Genomic DNA, 26,736 nt, shown 5'->3' with positions numbered 1-26,736 from the left:
TTTACCATGAGAATTAATGAATGTATTACTTGTGTGATTAAAATAATTTCTGAAATAGTCATGAGGCTGAACTATCTTAGTTTGGGCTTCTGTGACAACCAAGAAATAAGAAATATTTACTTCTTACAATTTTGAAGTTCAAGACAAGGTGGCTGTGATTCAGTTTTTGATGAGAACTTTCTTCCTGGCTTGTGGGCAGCCGCCTTCTTGCTGTGTCCTCACCCAGCCGGCAGGGCTCTGGTCTCTTCCTCTTCTTATAAAGGTACTAATCCTATCATGGGGGCCCCACCCTCACAACCTCATCCAAAGCTAAGTACCTTCCAAAGGCTCTGCTTCCTAATACCATCACCTTGGGGATTAGGATTTCAGTATAAGAATTTAGAGAACCACACATTTATTCTGTAGCATTAACCTATAGGGTTTTTGGAAATCCCCAATGCAGAGCATAAGGCTGCATGTTTGTGAAGATAACACATTACATTCTCACTCTAGGAACCTCTCTCCATACCAACACCTCCCCCTCCACCCAAGGTTTTAGAGTTTGGACACTGGTATTTTTCAGATACAGTAGCCAATGATTCTTCTTCAGCTAAAATCCATTTTCAATTCAGATTCTAAATGTTTAGATGACTAAATAAAATGAACAGTGTACTAGCAGTTAGACTGTGGTCTGCAAAGGAGTTTAATCTGCTCCGAGGGCCTGACTAGGCCAAATAAACTGGATATCTTTGTCAAATAGCTTAAATCTGGATTAGTGAACAGGTGTGTGACTGAGAAGGTAATAGAAACACCCAGGAGATTCAGACATGAGGGCACATGATCTGTGAAAGCTGAATTTATTTGGCTTCAAATCCAAAGTTGTGTTTTGGGCACCTGGGTGGCTTAGTCCATTAAGCATAGGCCTTTGGCTCAGGTCATGATCCCAGGGTCTTGGGATCAAGTTCTGCAATGGGCTCCCCGCTCAGCAGGGAGCTTGCTTCTCCCTCTGCCTCTGCCTCTCCCCTCTCTCATGTGCATTCTCTCTCTCTCTAATAAATAAATAAAATCTTGTTTTAAAAAAAGTTATGCTTTTAAAGGAATGGCTGTTAGGTTTGGGCATTGAAGGAGACCAACTTCTTGGGAAACTAGGAGGGAGGGGTATAGGAGAAGCAGTGAGGAAGGTGGGAAGGGGGAAAAGCTGTGAGGGGGGAGGGAAGAGGGAGAGGCAGTGAGGAGGGAGGGAAAGGAAGCAGCTGGTGTTGCTAGTTGTTAGGTAGAACTAAGTGGAAGTAAACTACACTCCCTCAGTTCAAGCTTAGAGAGGATGTTTCTGAAGATGGTTTGAAGTATGGGCAGTTTGAACCTGAGTCTCCTAGAATAGTGATTTTCTTTCTTTCTTTTAATTTTATTTATTTGTTTGACAGAGAGAGATCACAAATAGGCAGAAAGGCAGGCAGAGGGAGAGGAGGAAGCAGGCTCCCTGCTGAGCAGAGAGCGGATGCGGGGCTCAATTTACCACCCCCCTTCAACACCGAGACCATGACCTGAGCTGAAGGCAGAGGCCTAACCCACTGAGCCACCCAGGCGCCCCTGGAATAGTGATTTTCAATAAAGAAGAGGATGTATTTGAAGAGAGAGACAGAGGGTGGGGGCAGACTGAAGAGTTTTATTTTTTTAAAAGACTTTGTTTTAGAGAGAGAGAGAGAGAGTAGGAGGTGGAGAGGCAGAGAGAGGGAGAGAATCTCCAGCAGACTCCCCACTGAGTGCAGAGCCCCACATGGGGCTCAGTCTTAACAATCCTGAGATCATGACCTTTCATGAGCCGAAATCAAGAGTCAGACGCTTAACTGATTAAGCCACGTACACACCCGCTGAAGGGTTTTAGAAAGCATGTTCTAGATATCTATGTTTGTAATATAAAGGTATAAAAGAAAAACTTCAACAAAATCTTCTAGACTGGTTGTAATACCCAGAAAACACCATAAAAGACCCGAGTTTTAAAAGGTTAAGAGTTACTCACAAACAAGCTTAAAGCTAAGGATGCTGGGTCTCTCAGGGCCATGGGTCTCCTGTGAATCCACCACTGCCCTAGCCATTATCCGTGGCCTAGATAACATGTACATATGTCCTACTATTTTTTTTTTAATGCCTGTAGATTAAGAATAAAATACAAGTTTTTCATAGTTAGCTTTGGTCATTGGGCATTTTCTTGACTGCTTAAAAAGTTTCATTATAAAACATTTTAATGCATATGAAAGTAGAATGAAAAGCACAATAGACCTCTATAAATCCCCTCAGTTTCCCAATTTTCAGAGTATAGCCAATCATACTTCGTCTCCACTACTCTCCTCCAAAACTGGGCTACTTTGGGCAAATCCAGCATGTTATTTCATCTGTGAATATTTCATTTTGTGTACCTAAAAGACCTAAAGTAAGTAACTGCAGCATCTTTATCACACATTAAAAAATGAGTCACTTCTTGATAGCATAAACTGGTCAGTAATTATTCACGTTTTTCTGTCCCATAAAATTTTAAGTTTTTTCTTCACTGGAATCCCAAAGAGGCTGTATATAACAACTGGCTGTCTTTTAAGTCTTTCTTAATCTCTAGGTTTCTCCTCCATCTTTCTTTTTATTTTCTGCATTTTTTTGTTGATGTTGAAGAAATCAGGGCATTGGTCTTACAAAGCAGTGTTTTTCAGTGTGGTCTGGCTCTGGTTTGTGACAAGTAGAGAGTACATGTTTAGAAATTATTATGGCAGTTAGACATTGCTGTAACATCCAGATACGTGAGTATTATCAGCAAATGTGGTTTGGACTTAGACTTTGTGTATGAGGCCATTCTAATGCTGAAGCTAGAGTGATGAGAGAACATTCTAGAATAATTATGAAGATGAAGAAAAGCTTGTGTCAGAAAGTAAATAAGCCCATTTCTTTATCAGAAATGTCTCGGCTGTGAAAACATGTCAGCCAAGGGGTGCCTGCTCAGTCAGTTAAGCATCTGCCTTTGGCTCAGTCAGTTAAGCATCTGCCTTTGGCTCAGGTCATGATCTCAGAGTCCTGGGATCGAGTCCCACATTGGGCTTCCTGCTTAGTGGGATGTCGGCTTCTCCCTCTCCCTCTGCTCCTCCCCTACCTCATGCTCTCTCTCTTGTTCTCTCTCAAATAAATAAATAAAAATCTTTAAAAAGTCATGTCAGCAGAATTAAACAGTAGGCTTAGCAATATGTGAAAGTTGATGAATTTATATAAAGGCAAATCTATTAAATTTGATTTTGTCTTTATTATGTGATAAGTGGAAGCTGATCATAAACGATAGTTATGGCATACAGAAGGGTGACAGTTTTTGAGGGAAAAAGTTCTGCGAAATATAAGAGCTTTTTGTGTTCCTTAACTCAGCCAGTTTGGTTATAACTCTTTAAAATGTGAATTTCTCTGATATCTTTGGTATTTTATCATCTTAATTTTTTTTTTTTTTAAGATTTTATTTGTTTATTTGACAGAGAGAGATCACAAGTAGACAGAGAGAGAGAGAGAGAGGGAAGCAGGCTCCCTGCTGAGCAGAGAGCCCGATGCGGGACTCGATCCCAGGACCCTGAGATCATGACCTGAGCTGAAGGCAGCGGCTTAACCCACTGAGCCACCCAGGCGCCCTCATCTTAATATTTTTGTGCAAAGAAGAAAAGCAGTATGTTTTTTAGTGGCACATAAGACCAAAAGGGAAATTAAAGATTGGAAGAACAGTTTTCAATTGATTGTTATGACATATTCCATAACTATAACTACTTTCAATGAAGAATATCCACGTGTGACATTCTACATATATAACAAGTGATCACCAGACATCTTTTGAATTTGATCAACCATTTGAATTTAATTGTCCATTGAAAGAAAATCCATATAGAGGAGATTCATGAATCTGGAAGTCCATTTCTTTCATTGAAAGATAATTTAACTTTAACCTTGTACAATAAATTACTAGAATTGGCTACTAGAGATTGAAGATAAATATTTAAAATGCAACTTCTGTTGTTTCATTTTGATAAAATTAAAAAGTAAATATCTTGAGTTTACTAAAGTTACTTTAAAATCTGTTCTTCCATTCCTGTAAGCACCTCAAAGTGTGTTGGTGAGCATTTTATATGAAGAATTGCTACTTTGCTCATAGACTTATTTAGGTGTAACTGCAGAATGACAGGAATTTGGGAGTGTAATAACAATTTTCTATTAATTGCCTATATGCACATTTTTACAGAATAAAGTGCATAGTTTCCTAATTCTTCTTATTTTATGCTTTTCAAATCTATAAATAAAAAATTGGGGCTTGTATTTTGTGTATTAAATTTTTTCTGGTAATGCATTTTTATTATATTTACAAATATAATTTTAAAAACTAAGATTAGAAATTAAAAGTCAAGTTAGAAAAAATCATCCCCCTGGCATCCTTTAACATGTCCCTCTATTCCTTGTATTTCCTGTAAATTGGTAGTTAGACCTCCTAGAAGCTTGTTCAGAGTCAGGTTCTTTTTTGGGGGTGGGAGGAACAATTGGTGTTGTGTATTTCTGTGGGGAGGTGTACACTGTCTAGTTGCTGCTGTCTCTTTCTGTGATGTTATTACCTGTTGATTGCAGAGATCCATTGATTCATTAGGCAATGTGTAGTGGTCATGTTCTGTCATTCCTTCTTTATCCCTGTGCTTCTGTACTACAAGATACTTTTACAAAGAGAAACTTCATATCAACTGTTTGATCATCCTGAGGCACAGTAGGCATTAATAGTATAGGACACAAAACCCTTTTGACACTCTCAAAAGTCCTTGTACCTGGTGCTGCTTCTCTAGTGGTCTCTTGTCATAGAGAAATACCTCTCTCTCACCATCTTTTTTCTCTTAAGTTTTTATTTTAATTCCAGTTATTCCACATGCAGTGTTACAACAGCTCCAGGTATACGATAGAGTGATTCAGCACTTCCATATATCACCTGGTGCTCATCCCAGCAAATGCACTCCTTAATCCCCATCACCTATTGAACCCATCCCTCTGCCCACCTCCCCTATGATAAACATCAGTTTGTTCTCTATCATTAAGAGTCCATTTCTCCCTTTGTCTCTCTTTCTTAAATTTTTTCCCTTTGCTTGTTTGTTTCTTAAATTCCACATGAGTGAAAGACATCATACAGTAATTGTCTTTCTCTGACTCGTTCTGCTTAGCATTATACTTTCTAGCTCAACCCATGTTGTTGCAAATGGCAAGATTTCATTCTTTTTATGGCTGAATAGTATTCCATTGTATATATTTAACATTCTTTTTTTTTTTTTTTAAATATTTACCATTCTTTATCCATTCATCAATCCATGGACACTTGGCTGTTTTCATAATTTGGCTACTGTAGATAATGCTGCTATAAACACTGGGGTGCATGTGTCCTTTTGAATTAGTGTTTTTGTGTTCTTTGGATAAATATCCAGTGGTGCGAATGCCGGATCATAAGGTAGTTCTATTTCTAACTTTTTGAGGAGCCTCCATACTCTTTTCTACAGTGGCTGCACCAGTTTGCATTCCCATCAATAGAGCATGAATGTTCCTTTTTCTCCACATCCTTGCCGACACCTGTTGTTTCTTGTGTTGTTGATTTTAGCCATTATGACAGGCACAAAATGATATCTCACTGTAGTTTTGATTTGCATTTCCCTGATGATAAGTGATGATGAGCATCTTTTCACATGTCTGTCGGTCTACTGGATGACTTCTTTGCAAAATGTTTGTTCAAGTCTTCAGCCCATGTTTAAATGGATTGTTCATTTTTTTGTGAGTGTTGAGTTCTGTAAGTTCTTTATATATTTTGAATTCTACCCTTTATCAGATAGTCATTTGCATATATCTTCTCCCAGTCAGTAGGCTGTGTTTTAGTTTTGTTGGTTGTTTCCTTCTGCAAAAAAGCTTTTTATTTTGATATAGTCCCAGCAGTTCATTTTTGCTTTTGTTTTTCCTTGCCTCAGGAGACCTGTCTAGAAAGAAGTCACTATGCCTAATGTCAAAGAAGTTACTGCCTGTGCTCTTTTAGGATTTTTATAGTTTCAAGTCTCACATTTAGGTCTTTAATCCATTTTGAGTTCATTTTTGTGTATGATATAAGGAAGTGATCCAATTTCACTCTTTTGCACATTGCTGTCCAGTTTTCCCAACACCATTTGTTGTAGAGATTGTCTTTTTCCTATTGCATATTCTTGCCTGCTTCGTTGAAGACTAATTGACCATATAATTGTGGGTTTATTTCTGGATTTTCTATTCTGTTCTCTTGATCTGTGTATCTTTTTGTGCCAGTACCATACTGTTTGATTACTGCTGCTTTAAAATATAACTCAAAGTCTGGAATTCTGAAGCCTTCAGCTTTGCTTTTCTTTTTCAAGATTGCTTTGACTATTCTCGATCTTTTGTGGTTCTATGTAAAATTTAGGATTCTTTGTCTTATCAAGTATTTAATGAGTATCTACTCTGTGCAAAGCACTGTGGAGACAAATAAGGAATAAATACAAGTAGGATATGGTTCTTTAGCCTTAAGAACTTTTTGTGTGTCGTTGTTTGGTTCAGCTCTGACACCTAAAATTATTTAAGGTGATCAGTGTAAGTAATTCAGTGCTAAATCACTTCACTCCACAACTTTCCCATATAAAGTTAAAAATGAACTGCAGGCATTCCTAATTATAGCTTTAAATTTTAATTTCAGAAGCTGATATCACTTTTGTCTTCCTATTTGTCTAAAAAATTTGTATTCTCATTAAAAAATGGTAACTTTGTAAGGAAATGAGAATTTCATTTGCTCAGATGAGTGTCATTTAAGTGTTGAATCTCAAATGACCAAACATCTATTTTTTGTGGACTTTTTATGGTATCTTACTTTCAGCTTGCTTGATACTGGACAAAATTTAGGTCACTAAATACCATGGACATGTAAGGAATATCAGACATGACAAAAACTTCATACAGTTTTGTAAAGGAAAATACATTGCCTTTGACTTCATTTTTCCAGTCTGCCAACTATTATTCCAGGAACAAAATACTATGTTTTGCTTTACAGATGTAAGAAAAATAACATTCATAGGTTTTCCTGCTATACAGAGAGATTATCCTGACTCTTCCACAGGGAACCATTATGAGGGTTCTGCCAGTGTCTAGATATATCTACATGAAATAACCACAAGATGCTTCTGTGGACCTTCTAGACCCACTATGAAGCAGACATGGGGTCAACTTTATCACCTGGATTCTATAAGCCTCTCCTTCAGTTGAAGAACTACCATTTTGGTTCTGTGGGATCAGGGTCAGCTTAGACCCATAGCCAACATGAAAAAATCTGTCATTCTACTTTCCCCAGTGCCAACAGTCCCAGCAAGTGGATCCAGGTCCTTTTGTAGAAGAATCAATGGAATCTTTATCATATGAGCTGTGTGGTGGTTTTGCAGGGTCTTCCCCAAGAAGACCTCACCTCTTCTCAGCCAGTGGCCTTTAAACCTTGGAATTACAGCAACTGATATCAACCTTCTCATCTCAGATCACTCTTTTTTTTTAAATACAAGTCAAGTAATATCGTAGTCAGTTGTCCTCCCATCTTGCCCATGGCCAGTCAGCATTGCCAGATTCCTTCCTGATGGCCAGAGGCCCTTGTTTGCCACTGTGGCCTTGCTGGCAGTTAGGGTATTTACATCTACCTAGCCTCTGATGGTTAGTTGTCACAGCCTGGCCTCTGCTATTTTGGAATCCTGTCATCTCCCATTAACTCGAAAGAGCCTTATACTATGGCAGCATCTCCCGTGATCCACTCCAGTCAACAGAACAGAACCCTGGGCTTCTCCCTGATGCCAGCCCCCTCACTAGTGCCCTTATCTCTTCAGTGAAGGGAGTGAACTCTTGACCTTCCTGGGGTCATGTTCAGATAGGGAGCTCTTTGGTTCTCTTGTAATAAATCCAGTCTAGCACACCCACCTTTTTGCCTTTTGACTCCTCCCTGAATATTCTGCCAGGCTGTCCCAGCATCTCTATTGGTTTCTGTATGCCATTATTGTGCCCAGGCTTCAAGGAGCCATCCCAGCTTCAGGTGTCTGTGCCGGATACTAAGCCACAACTTTCAAGAGAGTGCTTTTGTACTGACACATTCTCATCAGTCTAGCCTGACATTCCTCCCGTTGACCCTCCCTCGCCCATGTGTTCCCTCGGTTCCATCAGTACAGAACAGTGGAAACTGAAAGTCCATCACGATGAAGCTAGTTCCTACAAGAACAAGACTCAGTTTCCTCACGTGGTGCTGAGACCTGGCCCTAATTTTCGGCTAGAGTGGAAGGCTTTTGAGGAAGGGGAGTATCACCTTATGAGGCAGTTGCCTCACGTGAGACCTTTGGTCTCTGGGCAAGAAGAGGCGGCTCTCTTCTGGCAAGTAAAAGTTGCTTTGGGCATTCAGAAAGTTCAGGGGGAGTTTGGGAGTTCAGGATTCTGGAACTTGTCCACAAAATGTCCCTGTGGCAAGTGACAATGTGGCTCCATCTGTATAAACTTTCCACACCTCCAGGCTGTGCCTGGTGGTGTCCTGAGGGAGTCCCACTCAGTGGTGTCAAAGACACTGCATTCCAGGTGAGGTGCTGTGTAGGTACCAAATACGGTTGGTAGTTCTGGTTGGAGCAGCAGGGGCTGACAAGGTGAAGTCCAGAGAATGATGAAGGGGTACATACAGGTGTCCGAAAGAGGGGTTTCCACGAGACTTTATTTACAAAATGAGGTTAGAAAAATATATCATTTAAACCCAGAACTTCCTGTGTGACAGATACATTCACAAGGTTCACGGAGGCCAGGTTCTTCCAAGTGTCTCAAACCCCAAAAGATGGACTAACTCTTAAGGAAAGCAATATTGAGGGGCGCCTTGGTGGCTCAGTCGTTAAGTGTCTGCCCTCGGCTCAGGTCATGGTCCCGGGGTCCTGGGATTGAGCCCCGCATCGGGCTCCCTGCTTGGCACTCCCTCTCCCAATCCCTCCTGCTTGTGTTCCCTCTCTCGCTGTCTCTCTCTTTGTCAAATAAATAAATAAAATCTTTAAAAAAAAAAAAAAGAAAAGAAAACAGTATTGAACCAGAGTCAACCATGGTTGTCCATGTTTGTCCATGGTTGTCCTGTGTATAGTGCTATCCTGTAATAGCACTGATAATAGTCCTTACTAAAAGCTGGTATCTATACAATCTAGATTCATTATCTTTTTTCTATAGCATAATGTTTCTGTTATCTTATTTCACACTATCTTATTTAACGTTCATTATCATTCTATCACAGATAGATAATATGTCCATCTTACGAAGGAAGCAGCTGATACTCAGAAAAGTTAAATAGCTTTTACTGGTAAAGTAAGGAGTAGATCCTAAATTTATCTAACTCTAATGTTAACCAACTAATTTTTAGCAGCTATGTTGATATCCAACAAAGCCATAAAAATTTAAGGGGAGTAATGTATATACTAGTCAGAATTTTATACATATGCAAATAATTTATACATACATACATAATTTCTGAGAAAGAAACAGTATAGCAAGCCAATGGTGTTCTTAAAACACCATTTTTAAAAAGCTGAAAGCAATGTGATAATTTTTTTGCATTGCATCGAACTACAATTAGGAAAAAGTAAAAGCAAAAAAAAAAAAGAAAGAAAAAAAGAAAAAGGAAACAACAGAAGGAAACCCTTATTATGTAGGATCTTCTCACTGTGATTGACATTCAGCAAGAGGAACAGTCCCAACGACCATTAAAGGGATACCCCCTGCAGTCAGTCTTTCTTCAGTCCTTGGTAGTTATAGGATAAATTTTAACTGTCACCCTTGAAATATTACTCTCAAGGAAAGTTCTGATTTATGGAGTACTGTTGGCTTTGCTAGAACCGATAACTAGTAAGATCCTGTTACAACTTTTTATTTGGGGGATTGATGCGTTCCAGCAGTGAACTGAGGCAGGTGGAGGGGGCAATGGTTGTTCTGGCAAGAGGGGGATCTCGGAGATGGGAAACCAGCATTGTCCCACCTTCGTCCTGCCCGCTCTGGGGAGCGGCATGCTGAGCAGTTTCAGAAGCACAGTGATGGACCTGCCTCTCCGGCATGTAGCTTCAGTGTTAATGTGTTTGCCCACACTCGAGGAGGAAGGGTAAGGTGGGAAGCCATCAAGCATGGTGTCTTGTTCCCAGGCCCTGGGGGGATCAGAGGGGGCATCCTGCTCAGCTAATTCTCAGCCAGCAAGGACTCCCTGGCTAACAGCTTATCCTCAAGAACTCCGGAGAGAACTCTTGCCATCCCTGTTTTTCTGCTTGTTGATATGTCTTCTTTTATGATAGGATTTCCCCCTTTTGACTGAACAGCAAACCTTGCCTGTGTAACTCCTTATATATTATATGGAAGTTATGTCCTTTAGTGGGTCTCATAGAAATAACTGAGTGTATCCCGGGGATGTGAAAAGGTGCATTTGCTCGGAGCCAGTTTCTACTATTTCTGTGGACCTTAACGTCAGTAATAGTTTATGGGGCAGTTCCAGTGTGCGGTCACTGTGCTAGACACTGTCATCCTTTGGAGCTTTGTTATTGTTTCCATGAAATTGTCCAGTGGTGTGCAGTGCTTTGTAAAGCGGTATGATCCGGGGTCTCAGTGTGGGGGCTGGCAGGCATCTGATTTACAAAGTAATAATTATGCTTCCATTTCCATTTTCATCTCTCATCTTGGAATACGTCCAACTGCTTTTTAAAACTAATTTGATAAAAACTAGTTGTGAACTAATGAAATACTGTTCTTGGGGTCCTTTTCTTTCCATCCGTGGGGCATTTGATGTGGGCCCAGTGGGTGGAGTGAGGTGCTTCTTTGGTGGAAGGGGGCAAGCCTGCTGTTGAATGAGAGCCGAGGGTTGTGCTGTCCAGGGTCAGCCTTGTCTGCAAGCAATTTTTCAGTTAATGATATTCAGGCAGTGGTAGTTCTTTTGCTCTGTAACATATTTATAAAAAAATAACAAAAGCAAACTAGAGTTAAAGATTTGTTTTTTTTTTTTTTTTTTGGTTTTTTTTTTTTTTTTTTTCAGATTTTATTTGACAGAGAGAGATGCAAGGGGAGCAGTAGGCTCCCCACTGAGCAGAGACCTTGATGTAGGACTTGATCCCAGGGTCCTGAAATCATGACCTGAGCTGAAGGCAGACGTTTAACTGATTGAGCCACCTGGGCATCCCAAAGATTTGTTCTTCTTATGTAACTTTTTGAAAGCATAGACTGCCTCTCAAGAGTCATAAGGAATAGACAGAAACTCAGGGCCCTGCTTTCCTGCCTCTGGGACTCTCTTATGCCTTATGATTCACAAAGATCCATAGGATACATGTGATTGTGAGAAATATGCATAGAAAAACCGGCTGAATTTGAATATGCATATGTATGCCTATGACCGAGTAATTCCACTCCTAGGTAGACATGGCATGTGTATCCTCAGGAAGAGATACGCATATAAGAATGTTCATAGCCACACTGTTTTCGGGACCCAAAAGCCCATCAATAGAAGAATGGATAAATGAGTTGTGGAATGTTTATACAATGGAACTCTGTATAGCCGTGAGAATGAATGGAGGAGAACTATAATCAACAGTATGGATGAATTTCACAAATAAAATGTGCAGTGAAAGAAGCCAGGAAGAAAAGGACACGTCCTATTTGATTCCATTCATCTAAAGTTCAAAAATAGGCAAAACTAATCCATACTGTTAAAAATCAGGCGAGTGTTTACTCTTGGGGGTGAAGGTAGAATTAGACATGCATGAGGGAGGCTTCTGGGATACTGGTGATCTATTTTGTTGACTGAAGTGCTAGTTACACGGGTCTATATGTTTCTGAAAGTTCAACACACTGTACACTTGTTTTTTAAAAGATTTTATTTATTAGAGAGAGACACAGTGAGACAGAGATTACGAGCAGGGGGGAAGGGTAGAGGGAGAAGCAGACTCCCTATTGAGGAGGGACCCTGATGTAGGACTCAATCCCAGGATCATGGTGTCATGACCAGAGCTGAAGGCAGATGCTTAACCGAGTGAGCCCCCGAGGCACCCCTTGTACACTTATTTGTACACTTCTCTGTGTATTATGAATTTTAAAAAGAAAGCATGGCTATATACACATATACATAAAATATACATATACATAATTTTTTTCAGGTTTTCCCCACCTTTGGGTTTTAATTCTAAACTAAAATGTTGCTAAACGTGATAGAAATTGTGGAATTGTAATATATTCTTTTAATTCTTTTTTAAAGATTTTATTTATTTGTCAGAGAGAGAAAGTGCACAAGCAGGGCAAGCAGCACACAGAGGGAGAAGCAGGCTCCCTGCTGAGCAAGGAGCCCAATGCCGGACTTGATCCCAGGACCCTGTGATCATGACCTGAACAGAAGGCAGGTGCATAACCGACTGAGCCACCCAGGCATCCCTGTGATACATATATTCTATCAGAAGGAATCCCTGCATTATTTGAACATATCCCCAGGTGCCTGAGTGACTCAGTTGGTTAAGTGTCTGCCTCCCGCTCAGGTCATGATCTCAGGGTCCTGGGATCGAGCCCCACATCAGGCTCCCTGCTCAGTGGGGAGCCTGCTTCTCCTTCTCCCTCTGCTGCTCCCTCTGCTTGTGCTCTCTCTCTCTCTGTCAAGTGAATAAATAAAACCTTTAAAAAAAAGTCCCCAGTGATCAGAGATTCAGCTGGGTGGAACATTTCTAGTTTGGGGAGGGGTGGGGAATGGACGGGATTGCACTTGAGTGCCACCCGCCACCTTCTTCTTGTCAGTAGCTGCACCCTCCCTCTGGTGTGCCCATTGTCTTTTCATGTTGTCTTTCCTCCTGCATTCCTCCCTCTCTCCTCCCTTTTCTCCTTCTTTTTTCTCTATTGTCCTCTTCCCACAATGCTCTTTGGTTGGACATTGGGCTAGATATAAATGACCATCAAAAAGACATCTGCCCAAAGGCAGAGAACACCTGGAACTGTCCTTGGGTTTGGGGAGGAACCCCCTCTCCCACAGAAAAGGGCTGGAGGATTTTTCCTGGATTTTTCTGGATTTTTCCCAAGGACAGAGTCCCAAAGAAGATGGATGGAAACCAGAGAGTGAAAGCTTCACTTACCACAGCGAAGCCAGACACACCCCTTGCTGAAGAGAAACACAGCCTCATTCCCTGAGAAAACCTATCAGAAGAGGTAGGGCATGGGCTTCACCTGGGATTTTACACAGAGGGTCTCATTTGTAATTTCTCAGGTTGACCCTGTCTCCTGAAGACTGCTGAAGCTCAACTAATTAAATATACTTTCATTGTGAAAATAATTTGACTGTGATAATAATGAGAAATTCCTGAGAGACCTAACTATTTTAAGATTGTTTAAAACTCTTGGGGATAAATATCTCCGGGACTAATTTGGGCATATAATAAGCAATTCAAGGTCGGTGTCATTTTTGTACCTTCTGCCTTCACTATAGGAACCTCTTTTCCTTGTACAGATGTGGCAGAATTTTAATTTCAAATAATGCACCATAACCGATGCTGATGACAACTAGGTGTGTTTGCCACGTGATGTGATTTAGCAAAAGAATTCGGACCAAATTTGCTCATGGTTAATCTATGACTGAAACTTAAAATATGAACAATAACCAGTTTGAGAGAAAGTCTGAGCTGAGGAATAACTAGGGGTAGAGAGAGAGGTTGAACATGAGGAGAGCTGACTTCAAACAGAGCATTCCCCTGAAGATGGCCCTCCACCCAATAAACAGGTCCTCACTGCCCTGGGATGCAGAGTCTACCAGGCCAGAGTCCATCTTTCCAAGCATGCACATGTCTGATTGTCGGTACTTGATGGCTTGAGTACGGGGAGAGGCTGCAGAGCCTCCCTGACGGCCAGCTGTACTTGAAGTCCTAATTTCTCTCTTCCAGGGACACTTGATCCCAGCAAAGTTCTGTGCTGAAGCCAAATGCTGTGTCATGTTGTGTACTGAGTAAGGCCAAAGGACCAAACTCTCCCTGGGGGAGCTCTTGGGAACTACACAGAAATGATGGAAGAAGGATTAAGTGATAGAAAGGATTTGGTAATCTAATTGAAGAATTTAGCCTCTGGTTGACTTTATACATGCACACATGCACAATTAGTATTTCCTGAGTCCTTCCTTACTCTGTGCCAGGTGCTATGTGAAGTGCTTGTCATCTATACCCACAGGTAATTCTTTCAGCTGCCTGATGAAGCCAGTAGCTACCATTATTATCCCCATTTTACAGATGAGAACATTAAGGCCCAAGAAAGTTACATAACTTTCCCAAAGTCACGAAGCACACTCTGTGGGTAGAGTGTTTAAATAACCTTCTTCTCCCCTTGCTTCTACCTACTTCTACCTCAACCACTCTTAAAGGGGAATTGAGATGGGAAAACCATGTGTGTATAGTCTTTTTGCAAACAGTGGCTTGGAAACAAGTGATGGAGTACCAGCATTTCCAGAACACTGGATGTCTCCTTTTGTAGGTGATGGACAGTATTACTATCAAATCACATCTAACCCAGTCATGCTTGCTGAAAGTTGCAGATTTTGAAAGAGCTATTGCAGAAAGTCATGTGGATTAGGGGAAATGGGAGTTGGGAAGGAGGGATGACATGCATTATAGTCTCTATCATAGTATCAGATGGTTATTATGTTAATACCTCGTTGACAGAGCAATTGGTCAAAATGGGATCACTCATATGAAAACTGGGTCCAGCAGACTTAAAAACAATAATTTCTGGAAGATCACACAGCAGACTTTGATAAGTAGAAGCAGTCTCTGTGTGTGTGTGAGTGGTCTCCTGCAAGGGTCATGGGCTTGCCAACTGGGAGACCTTCTCCAGCTTTGAGCCAAGCTTTGAGAGAAGGCCTTTGAAAGAAGGCCTGTGTTCCCCGAGGAACATAGTGGGGGAAAAATACTGAAATTATAGTGGCGAGTCACTGTGGTGTTTACTTCTGAGTAGACACTCGTGTTAATCCCAGACTTCCCTTTATCATATTTGAGACTATGTCTGCAGGGTTGCATTCACTTAATTCTTGGCTGGCAGAGCAACTTTATAATTGGGGTATGTGTGTGCACGTGCGTGCGTATGTGTGCACTGTGGTTCAGAATTAGGAGCTGAGAGTCTACCATGGCTCTCTTTCAATTTAGCAGTGTTTCCTGCAGGTCGACCCCTGAGTACTCAGCCTGAGTGGCTGCCAGCTGGCGAGACCCCATGAGGGTGGCTCTCCACCCTCCAATTCATTATCAAGTGCTTCCCTACTGTACTATCTCCTTCCTGAAGGAAGGAGTGAAGAACATTCTATTGGAATATGTAGTCAGTAGACAGTCCCTGGAACCTGACTGTCCCTGAGACAGCAGTGAAGGATCCCTTGGTTACAACAGCATCACAAGTGTTGAAGTGACTTAGTAGAGTCCTGGCTCTTGGCCATGTATGTGTGGGTGAGTGACTTTGAAAAGGAAGCACAGTTTATGATTGTAAGTGACCCCCGACAGGTAAATGACAAAGAATTATTGAACATCCATTATGTATAAGGGCATTTGTGTTACTTTCCTCTGGCTGCTATAACAAATCACCATAAACTCAATGGCTTAAAATAATAGGAAGTTATTCTCTCACATTCTGGAGGCCAGAAGTCTGAAATCAAGGGGTCAGCTGGGCTGTACTCCCTGTGGAGGCTCTAGGGGACAATTCTTCCTTTCCTCTTCTGTCCTCTGATGGCTCCAGGTGGCATGTGGCCTCCTCACTCTAATCTCTGCCTCTGGGGTCACACGGCCTCCTCTTCGGTCTTAAAACTCCCTCTGCTTCTCTTCTAAGGATTCACATGATTGCATTTGGGACCCGCCCAGATAATCCAGGGTGACCGGCTGTTCTGAGGATCCTTAACATCCTATATCTTTCGTCATATAATTTAACAGTCAGGCTCTGGAGATTAGGACATGGACGTATCCTTTGCGGGGGGGCCACCATTCAACTCACTGCAACTTTCAATGATTTATTTGGACACATGGAAAAATAAGAGCATTGACTTGTTCATAGGAGCTGATGATCCAGTTGTATAAGCGTAGACATGTTTCTTTGTTCAGCAAGTGTTTATTGTTCATAAACCACACACCAGGCTGTGTGCTTGCACTGGATTTACAGAAAGGAACGAGACACAGCCCCTGTACTAGAGAACTGAGTCTGAGAGCAAAGGCATTGGAAACAAGGGAAACCCTAAAGAATTTCATTTCTCTTATGGTCTAGTATTTGTATGGATATTTTCAAATAATCGTAATCCAAAATTAATTTTTTAAAACGGGGTAATCATTTACTTGTTGCTCTTAAAAAATTAAAGGAAACTCGATTCATAAACTCTTAGTAACAATTTTCATATCCCATTTTCTCTCCCTCATTCTTTCACATTCCACAATGTTTAGAAGCCTATTGGGGACGTCTGGGTGGCTCCGTGGGTTAAGCCTCTGCCTTCAGGTCAGGTCATGATCTCAGGGTCCTGGGATGGAGCCCCATATCGGGCTCTCTGCTCATCAGGGAGCCTGCTTCCCCCTCTCTCTCTGCCTGCCTCTCTGCCTAGTTGTGATCTCTCTTTCTCTGTGTCAAATAAATAAATAGAATCTTTTAAAAAAAAGAAGAAGAAGAAGAAACCTGTTGTTTACCACCCCCCAAGAAGCTCTTGTTCCATCCTCCAACCTGCATGGCAGTTCTTGCTGGCCCAGCTCTTTGTTATACTGATTAGCTTGGCCTCCCTTCACAAGTCAACCTTCTCCTTTCACTTCTCTACTGACCGTCCTCTAATTCTGCATCCTGAAACCCAGGAGCCTCTCTGGCTAGGACGGTGTCCTTAGAAGAGCAGCTGAGTGGAGAAGGCTTTTTAATCAGAAGGTAAGAGGAGAGGCCAAGAATACTGACATCATGCAATTGCAGTCCAGTTTGGTAAATACCTACAGGGAGACTTACAAGTTACATTATTTTGTATTAGCCTCATTTGATGTTTGCAGCCACTCAATGGGTAAAAACTGTTATTCTTCCTATTTTACACATGAGGAAATGAACGTAGATTTGTTAAATACATTGCCCAACATAAATAGACAAGCCAGGATTTGAGCTCAGGGTACCTGGGATTTGAGCCTTGGGAACATGGAGGATGGAGAAGCATTGGAGGAATCCTCTGAGAGAAGGACAACTTGATTCAGGTTGGAAGGGTAAGAAGGAGTTTGGAAAAGATCTAAAGAGCATTGTAAGCAAAAGTGGCAGGCTGGTGGTTTTAAGGTTCTGAGTACCAGTGTGGCGAAGCCAGGATGCAGGATGAGTGGGTGGGGTGTCAGCAGAGCAGGTGGTTGGAAATAGAGGAAAGACCAGGCCGTGTGTGGATTTGTGTCTCTCTGGCTTTGTTCTGGGGGAACGTGAGTCATTGAGGGTTATAAGCAAAGGCGAAGCACGATCACATTTGTTGTGCAAAGAGCATTCTGAGAGTGATAACATATATCGAGGTGAGGAGGGAGTGGGCAGGACTTGCAACAGGGGGACTGCCATGGGAGGCAGCTTCTGCATGCTGACTTCTGTCCTGTGATCAGCAGTCTCCACAGCCCCCATAAGATCTCGTCATAAAAGACTCTTGACTAGAAGCACAGAGAATGAGAGGCCATAGACAAAGACAAAACGATTGGCACCAAAGACTTGCCACAACCTGGCTGACTATTGCCTGGCATATAGGCAGACGCAGGGATTCCTACATTGCGGCTCATCTGTCTGAGTTCCATCTTTGTCATCTTGAAACAAACTGGAAGAGAACTTTCTCATTACTCTTGTTCTTCTAACACTGACACATCGGAGGGGGAATTTCTCTCTTATTGGCTCAAGTGATCTTCTAAGGACCAGTCAGAGGAGAGAGAATTTAACACTGATGGCTCAATGGCTCCATCTTCCGTGAAGGTCAAGTTTAATAAGTCCTAACAACTATCTGGGCAGGTTACGTTGACTTCTACAGTTATCTTTTATTGAAGATGCATTTTGGACCAAAGCACACTCACTGTCAGAATCCTGAACATTAGTCTGGCCTACTTTTCCCTCGGTAAAAACTCCTCTGCAGCAGCAGATTCCATTACACAAGCTGAAAACTTACTTCACCTTTCTTATCCCAATTTCCAAGTTTAGATAATCACAAGCAGAATTTCAAGAAACATCATTAGCATCCAATTGGAGACCACTGCAATAGTTGAGGTAAGAAACGATGACATCCTGGATCAAAGTAGTGGCAGTGCAGCTAGAGAAGAGAGAACAGAACAAGGAACATTTAAACATCAACCATACAGCCTTGCTTACATTTACTGAGCAATTTCTTTGTGCCAGACATTGTATAGGGTATGTATTATCTCGTTCAGTCTTTTCAACAACCCAATGAGTTAAGAACTGTTACTCTATTTTACATATGAGAAAACAGGCTTAGAGTCATTAGAAACTTGCCCAAAGAAAATGGCAGAGCTGGAATTTGAGCCCCAGGAATGTGACCTAGGGACTCATTTTTAAAAAAATTTATTTACTTTATTTGTATGTGAGAGAGAGCATGAGCACAAGCAGGAGGGGCAGAAGGAGAGGGAGACAGAATCCCAAGCAGACTCCACACTGGGCGTGGAGCCAGAGGCAGGGCTCAATCTCACAACCCTGAGATCACATCTTGAACTGAAACCAAGCGTCAGTCACTTAACTGACTATACCGCCCAGGCACCCCTCAAAATTCTCATTTTTAATCTCTGTGTATTACTGTCTCAAATCAGGAGGATTTGGTAATTTTTGGAATGTGGGGGCGGGGGAAGGAGAATCAGAGGAATGGGAGGAGTGTTCCAGCTTAGGGAAATAAGCAGATTGATGAAAGGTGGAGCTACTCACCAAAATAGGGGTATAGGAAAAGGACTGGGTTTGAAAGAAAGGTGATGATTTGGGTGTGGACTTGTTGATAGGGGACATCCAAGTAAGATGTCTTTAAATGGTTGGGTGCTTAAAATATGGAGCTTCAGAGAAAGTGATTGAGGCTAAAGAAGTCCGTATCTAGGCAGCAGGGAAGCATGTGGGCAGCAACAGCGGGGGGTGGGGAGGTGGGTAACAGAGATTTTCTAGAGAAGATGAGTGGAGAAGGCAATCAGGGATAGAATCTCAGGGACCTGCAACATTTAAAGGACCAGTAAATGAAGAGCCCTTGAATGAAAGGAAAAAAAAAATAGTTCAAGGGATGGTAGGAGAATGAGGAGACACTGGGTCACAGAAACCAGAGGCGAAGGAAGTGTGATGAAGAAATGGTAGCAGTGCCTAATGCAACGGAGAAATCACATAAGGTAAGAACTGAAAGTTACCATTGCATTTGGCAATCGGGTCAATGTAAAATCAGCTGGTGGGAATGCAAAATGTTATAGCCATTTTGGAAGACAGCACAGCAGTTTCTTATAAAGCTAAATATTTTCTTAACATATGATTTAGTAGTGCTATTCCTTAGTATTTACCCAAATGAGATTTTAAAAAAAGTATGACACACAAAAACCTGCACGTGAATGTTTAGAGCAGCTTTATTCGTAATTGCTAAAACTTGGAAGCAATGAAGAGATCCTTTAATAGGTGAATGGGTAAGCAAACTATGGTACATCCGTAGAATGGAATATCATTTAGTGATAACAAAAATCAGCTATGAAGCCACGAAAAGGTATGGAGGAGCCTTAAATGCATATTACTAAGTGAAAGAAGCCAACTGAAAAGGTTATATACTGTATGATTCCAACTACATGACATTCTGGGAAAGGCAAAACTATAGGGATAGTATTAAGTTCAGTGGTTGTCAGGAGTTGGGGAGGGAGAGAGAAGTAGGTGGGGAGCACTTATGTCAGCATGAAATTATTCTGTATGCTACTGTAATCATACATACTCCTCATTATACATTTGTCCAAACCCATGGAACTTGCAACACAAAGAAGGAACCCTCATATAAACCATGGACTTTTGTTAATAATAATGTATTAACATTGACTCATCAATTGTAACAAATTTTCCACACCAATGCAAAATGTTAATGATAGAGGGAACTGGCCGTTGGTTGGGTGGGGTCCATGGAAACCCTCCATACTTTCTGCTCGGTTTTCTGTAAACCTGAACCTGATCTAAAAAATAAGATCTTTTGATTAAAATAAAAAGAAAAGAGGAAAGAGGAAGGGAATAAAAGAAGAAATATACAAAGGAAGAACCAGAAAGAAAGCCATGTGCATATAATCTTCAAAGTGTAACATGAACCCATAATTATAATTAATGCAATTCTTAGAAATCTTGAATTCTGAGTAAAAATATGACTAGTTTCTCTTCTGCTTACCAATTTCTAGAGCTCCCCATCACAAATGCAAGATACAAACCAATCTTTAGCATGATATGAAAATTTTTTCATAGCCCATATTTTGCAACGTGATCTCTGGGTCATCACCCACATACTACAAGCTTCACCTGCAATAGTCTCTTTACTTGTCTTTCCCACTCATGACATGCACTTCCAGACTACTCCGCCTTTTTGCTCTTGCTGTTTCTTCTGCCCATTTCCTCTCCTCTTCACTAGCTAACAAAGTCCTACACATCCTCCACCACTCATCGCACACCTGCACTTCTCTGTGAGAACTTTGCTGACTCCTTTCACCCCTAGCACACTGAGCAAGGAAGCTCTCCCTCCGTTTCTTTGTTTGTGCCTATCTCTTCAATAAATACATAGTACAGTACAACATCAACAACAAACAGTTTAGTGGGAAAACTGGGGGCAGAAAGAAGCCTGATCAAAGCAGATTTAAGAAGTGGGTGGTAGGGGCGCCTGGGTGGCTCAGTCATTAAGCATCTGCCTTTGGCTGGGGTCATGATCCCAGGGTCCTGGGATGGAGCCCCACATCAGGCTCCCTGCTTGGCCGGAAGCCTGCTTTCTCCCTCTTCCAGTCCCCCTGTTTGTGTTCCCTCTCTAGCTAGGTCTCTCTCTGTCCAATAAATAAACAAAATCTTAAAAAAAAAAAAAAAAGTAGATGGGAGAAACATATGCGTGGAAGGTAGACTATTACATGGGGATTGGTTTTATTATAATTTGGCATTGTTTGTTTTGGTTTGTCTTTAGCATTTGTGGTTTTACCCAACAGGCATTGAGGATGGCAAAAAGAAAATTCTTGAGTGGCTGTGGTGCGGCCAAAGGCTTGTGGTGCTGATGGACCTGTGGGGTCTGTCGCCAGATTGGTAATTCTCCAGATGGGTAATTCTTTTCCCCAGAAGAGCCGGAAGAGCCGTTGTCCTCTATTTGGGGGAGGGAGGGAGAGAGGAGAATGACTACGTCCATTTATTATCTCTTGGAGTTTCAGGAGCCATAGCCTGCCTCATCTGTGGGGGAAGGAGAAAATGTTTTGCTGAATTGGTAGACACTTCCTCTTTTTCTCATGAGATCCACAGGCTCCTACAGACGAGTTAATGACTAGAAAAAGCAATTAGTTCTTAGTTTTCCTGTCATCCACTTAACAGACTTCAAAGGCTAACTATATTCCAGGAAGTACACCAGGCACTGGAATACAAGATAACCAAAACAGGGTTCCTTTCCTCAAGGAGTTTAGTCTGAGCGATATCAACCTTGAGCCCATGCGAGCAACTACACCGTAAGGGAAGTTGTCTTAGTTCAAGCTGCCAGAGCAAGATACCGTAGACTGAGTGGCTTAAATAATAGAAATTTATTTTCTCACAGTTCTCAAGGCTGAAGTCCAAGATCAAAGTCCAGCAAGGTTTGGTTTTTGGTAAGGACTTTCCTTCTGCCTTGCAGGTAGTCACTTTATTGCTATGTCTTCATATGGCTTTTCCTCTGAGAATGGGTGTGGGAGGGCAGATAGGATTGTGATTAGATAGAGTCTCTAATGTCTCTCTTATAAAGACACCAATCCTAACAAATCAGGGCCTTGTCCTTATGACTTCACTGTATCTTATTTACCTCCGAAGGGTACCATTTTCAAGTACAGTTACACTGAGGGTCAGGGCCTCAACATATGAATTTGCAGGGGGGTTGGAACACACAACTCAGCCCATAACAGGAGCTTACAGGAGACTGTAAGAGCACAGATGAGGGCATAATCACCTTGTCTAGGGAAAGAAGGCTCAGCGATGACCAGGTGTGGCTTTTGAGCACGTGGGTATCAGTATATGTGATTTTGGTAGACCCAGCTTGGGGGCTCTGGTGATCTAGCAGCATGGGGCAGTCAACGTGTAATGATTGTCCCATGTAAAAAGAAGAGGTCTCTATACCACAAGCTTTCTGTCAATCATAACTTTATTAAGTGATATCCTTAGGGCTCTGATACTATTTTTATGTGTGTTAGCTGCTTTCCTTGATGGTAGAGCATGTCACTCTGCAGCCTTTACTGCAACAGCCTCTGGAAGCCTCCTTTGAAGGTGATTATTTCAACGACTCAGTAGCTGTCACATTCGGAAGTCCTGAACTTCATGTGGCACCAGAAATAAGCACACTGTTCCTTTGCAACAGTGAGGTGTGTAAAATGAGTCTTGGGCTCGCTCAAGAGGGTGTTCTGCCCCGTTTGTCCCTGTGTTTTGCAGATTGCATTTGGGGACCCCAGTCTCTGCGAACAGTCAGAGCCGTACTGTCCTCACTGATAATATTATGTTGAGGGTCCCTACCTGTGGGGTGCATACTCTCAGAAGAAGGAAATGTCCCACAAAAGTAACCACTCGTTTCTCTGTACCTCAGTCACATTCGGTTTGCTTTTCTCATTTGGCATCTGGCCTTTGGGGCTTCGGTAAGACCTATCAGGGCCAGTTTCTTTAGAGCAGGGAGTGAGTCACATTGCTCCGTGTTCTGACCTCACTTGTGAGGCCGTGATGGCAGTATCCCAGCAGTGATCACTTTAGGATAAACCAGTACAATTGCTGTGTATTAAAAAGAAGCTTATCATTCTACTGGCACCTTGTCTCCCCAGTGGAATTCAGTCTCTCTGTAAATGCACTACCCTGAGTCTGGCTGTTCTTCCCTTGGTATAAGCCAAATAATGGCCAAAGCAGAATCCCAGCCTGTTGCCCATAAGAACTGCTACCCTCAAGGAAGTAGGGGCAAAGCCTTGAGCAGGGAAGGTGCTTAGAGGGTTTACACAGGCAGAGTAATATTCCCACCTTTAGGACCAACAATTCTGGCTTTCAAAATAAGGAAAAAATGGTAATATGGCTCAAGTCAAAGTGAAAACCCTCTTCCTTTCTATGACTGCTCAAGTTGGGAGTTAGTTTCTTGCTGCTTCAACAAGTGGTCTGGAGGACATCCCTGTGATGTTTAGGGCCATTGACGACACTCGATCAAAACTCAACAGCTTTGCTCCCTGTCTCCTCCCTACCTCCTCTCCGCAGAGACTCTGTTTAGAGGATCGTTTGTGAGACAAACTCTGGGCTTACAAAACACTGAAACAGCTGCTCTCCCAGCGCCTTGACTCCTGTGCTGCTGCAGTCACAGTGCTGGAACTCTCTGCTGAGGAGGGAGGAGTATCTGGATCTCTGCTGTTCCCTGTTACCATAAAGGCAGTTCATTACAGGTTTTGACTCTGCCTGCCTTCTCCCTCCCTTACGACATGCACATTCATCTCTTCTCCTGGCATGACTGCTGGCAGATGCAAACTTCATTTCTCTGTCATCTGAGCATCACTGAAAATCATTCTGCCCATTTGTGAATTATTCCCTGACTCTTCAATAGGGCAGTGTTACAGGTCCTCTGCCGGCGGAAGGGAGCAGTCCGACAAGACCTGAAGACCCAAGACTTTCAGAAGCTGTGATGAGCAGACTAGGAAGCAACAAGACATTGTGAGCTGAGTGGATGTCTTAATAAGCTTTTAGATGTGATTTGGCCAGAGTTGGCAGAGGAAGCTCAAGGGGAAAAGGCAAGTAAATCATTGCATACCCACTGAGCATGACAACCCTAGGAAGCTAATGATCTCTCCAGGAAAGAATTGACAGCAGTTACCCAGCAGCAGAACACCATGTAGAATGGGGAGGACAGACCCCCGGATGTGAGTACAATCTCTCTTCGCTACAGGGTTTTGAGGAGTCGGTGCAAAGCGAGTTATTATAATTGATGGTGCTCCCTAACCACTGGTTCTGGGTGCTTGTGGACTGTCTCTGGGTGGGCTGCGCATAAGGTCCTGGCTAGGACTTTGTTTGCAGGTCTCTTCTAGAATATTTTGTCTGTTAGGAAACTGTAGTGGTTTGGGGATATCGGTTCCAGGGGACTTTGTGGTAAATCCTCAAGAAAACAGCAAAAGCAAACCTCATAGACCTTTTGCTATAAAAAGAAAACAGATTGCATCACAGACCAAGCAGCTGTATGGCCTTCTGGCATTCGTGATGAGAGAAAAAAAGCATTGGCAAATTGGAATGCAGTGAAAACGGGGCAGTGGGCTGGGAGAAGGGAGGGAGATCTTTCTTAGGAACCTAAATACCTTTCTGGATTCAGGATGCTCATTGAATATTTATGATCATGGATTTATTTCATTTCTGCTTAAAGAGCTGGAAGCGTGTTTGCATTTAATATTTTTCTCTGGAGCCCTGTGAAAGTGAGCATTGTGACAAAGAGGGATGTGATTGGTAAATGTGGGGCAGAAGAAATTCCTCACCACCAGCAGTGGGAAGTGTCTTGAATGATAGCTGATCTACTTGGAAGAGGCGGCTCAGGTTTAATGAGGGCATGAGGCTGCTGCAGCCCGGACACCCAACAGGTTGGCAGTGGAGTTTAAGTCATCGATTGGAGACTGATTGTCACCTCTCTATTCCTCCCATCCCCCACTCCTTTTTTGGGGTCTTCCATCCTCCTCATTGCTTTCCCTCAGCCCGCCTCTGCCTGGTCTGATTTGTCAGTTCAGAGGTGTCAGACAGAAGCTGAGTACGCCCTTACTCCAAAAGGATGGAGGTATAGAAAGGAAGCCAAAAAGAAGGCTCACTTTGATCCTTTCCCACCACCCTGTGTGTGAATGCAACTGTAGGTGAATGCTAGAGGTTCTACCAGTGAGCCTCTTGCTGGATCTAAATCGAGAATGAACTTGAGATGCCCAAGTACAAAGGGATGGTGCTGGCTGCAGACTGGTAACTGGAACCCTGGGATTCTGTTCCTGATTTTGCAGGCAGTTTTCTGTGCAATTCCAGTTGGGGGGAGTATCCATACCCCTATAAGCAACGTGTCTTGGAGTTGCCCTGTGCCTCAGGCAGGCTGGGCATTGGCCATGGTGGAGGGGGTGGGGTGGAGTGAAGAGTGGGGAGTGGGGAGCATGTCATTCTTAAATAGGGGGAACTGAAAAGCAAAAATAAATAAATAAATAAATAAAAATAATAAATTTTTAAAAATTCTGCTTGGCCAACGTTTTTCAATTGTAATATTTTTCTATTAAAAAAAAGGAATAGTAATGTGCACTGGATTTGCAAAGGGCTGTTTACCAAAGGTAATTATGTAAACAAGGCTATCTCAGAAGCCTGCAACCATGGCAATAAGTGTCTGAGAGCCAAATTTATTGTCTGGGATAGGAGGGGAGTGGCTGTCCATGTACTGTGGGCCTGCTGACCCATGCCTCTGTTGCTGACCCATGCGTCTGTTGCTGGGGAGACTGGACAGCGCTGCTGGTCTGCAGCTCATGACCTTGGCGGATGGGCTGCACTGAGTTTGCACCAAGGACATCTCTAGCCCCAGGAGCTAAGCTATGAAGTAAAATGAGTGAAATTTTAGTCATGATCATAGTATTTGTATGAACTGGGCTATTGTAGTTGAGACATTCAGATACCCATTGCAAGAAAAGTTCGGGTACGGGAAGGTGGCCGTTGAGTGCGCGAAGAAACAAATGAGTTTAAGTGGAAGAATGTGGTTGTGGAGGGAGAGTATTTAGGAAGCCACAGCTCATATAGAATTTTCCTGCCATTTGGGCTTTTGCAGTATTGGGACAAACGGAGCAGAAGCTCAGTATTACTGGTTTGAAGGTACCACATGTTATCTGAAGGAACAGTGTATCCAATGTTTATAAAAACAAACCACTCTAAACAGTGGAACAGTCTGGAAAACATAGAGCCCAAACTTGTCTTTCAGGGGGACCCTGGGAATTTCCAGTGGCATTTCTAGTTCTGTTTCTCTGTTTTGAGTGTCAATGTTATTCTTTCATTGGCTCGTTCATTCAGTCAATATTTCTGGTGCGTCCAGGGACCTCTAACTGTGACTAACAGGAGTCCTCTGCTTTGGAACATTCCTTCTCCAGGTTTGTTGCACTTCCAATGAGCAGAGCAGGGTGTATTAGTTTGGCCCTTTTTTTTTTTTTTTTTTTTTTTAATTCGTTTGAATGGGGTTGGGGCATAGAGAGAGAAGGGAGAGAGAACCTCAGGCAGTCTCCCTGCTGAGTGTAGAGCCCAACATGGAGCTCCATCCCAGGACTCTAAAATCTTGACCTGAGCCGAAATCAAGAGCTAGATGCTTAACCGACTAGGCCACCCAGAAGCCCTGAATCCTTTACTTTTGACATAATTACCAATGGCTTTGGTTTGCTCTAATGGTGGTCCAGGGCTACTGATAGGAGTCAGTCTTTAGAAGTCTGTTCATTTGCCATTTGGTGGAAAGAAGAGGTTGACTACTAGTTACTACCTCCTGATCACTGCTCTGAGTGGGGCTTCGAGCCCCCTAGGTGGTTTTGG

General features: G+C 42.4%; 1 protein-coding gene across 2 annotated transcripts in view; it reads left to right on the top strand.

Moving 5' to 3' along the window:
- LOC111158811 (ankyrin repeat domain 6) overlaps nt 1-26,736 on the top strand; it is a 188,493-nt gene that overhangs the window by 94,860 nt on the left and 66,897 nt on the right. The window contains exon 1 of one of the 2 annotated variants that reach the window (XM_022521079.1): nt 19,233-19,367. The exons of the other annotated variant lie outside the window; for it this stretch is intronic. The gene's annotated coding sequence lies outside the window, so the exon portion shown is untranslated. Of the gene's footprint in view, nt 1-19,232; nt 19,368-26,736 lie in introns of those variants that run through there. 2 annotated transcript variants of the gene reach the window in all.

This window comes from Enhydra lutris, unplaced genomic scaffold (genome assembly GCF_002288905.1).
Source record: "Enhydra lutris kenyoni isolate GAN:26980312 unplaced genomic scaffold, ASM228890v2 scaffoldscaffold63, whole genome shotgun sequence".
Taxonomy (NCBI): domain Eukaryota; kingdom Metazoa; phylum Chordata; class Mammalia; order Carnivora; family Mustelidae; genus Enhydra; species Enhydra lutris.
Note: the sequence above shows the minus strand (reverse complement) of the source record. Positions and strands in the feature narration are given on the sequence as shown.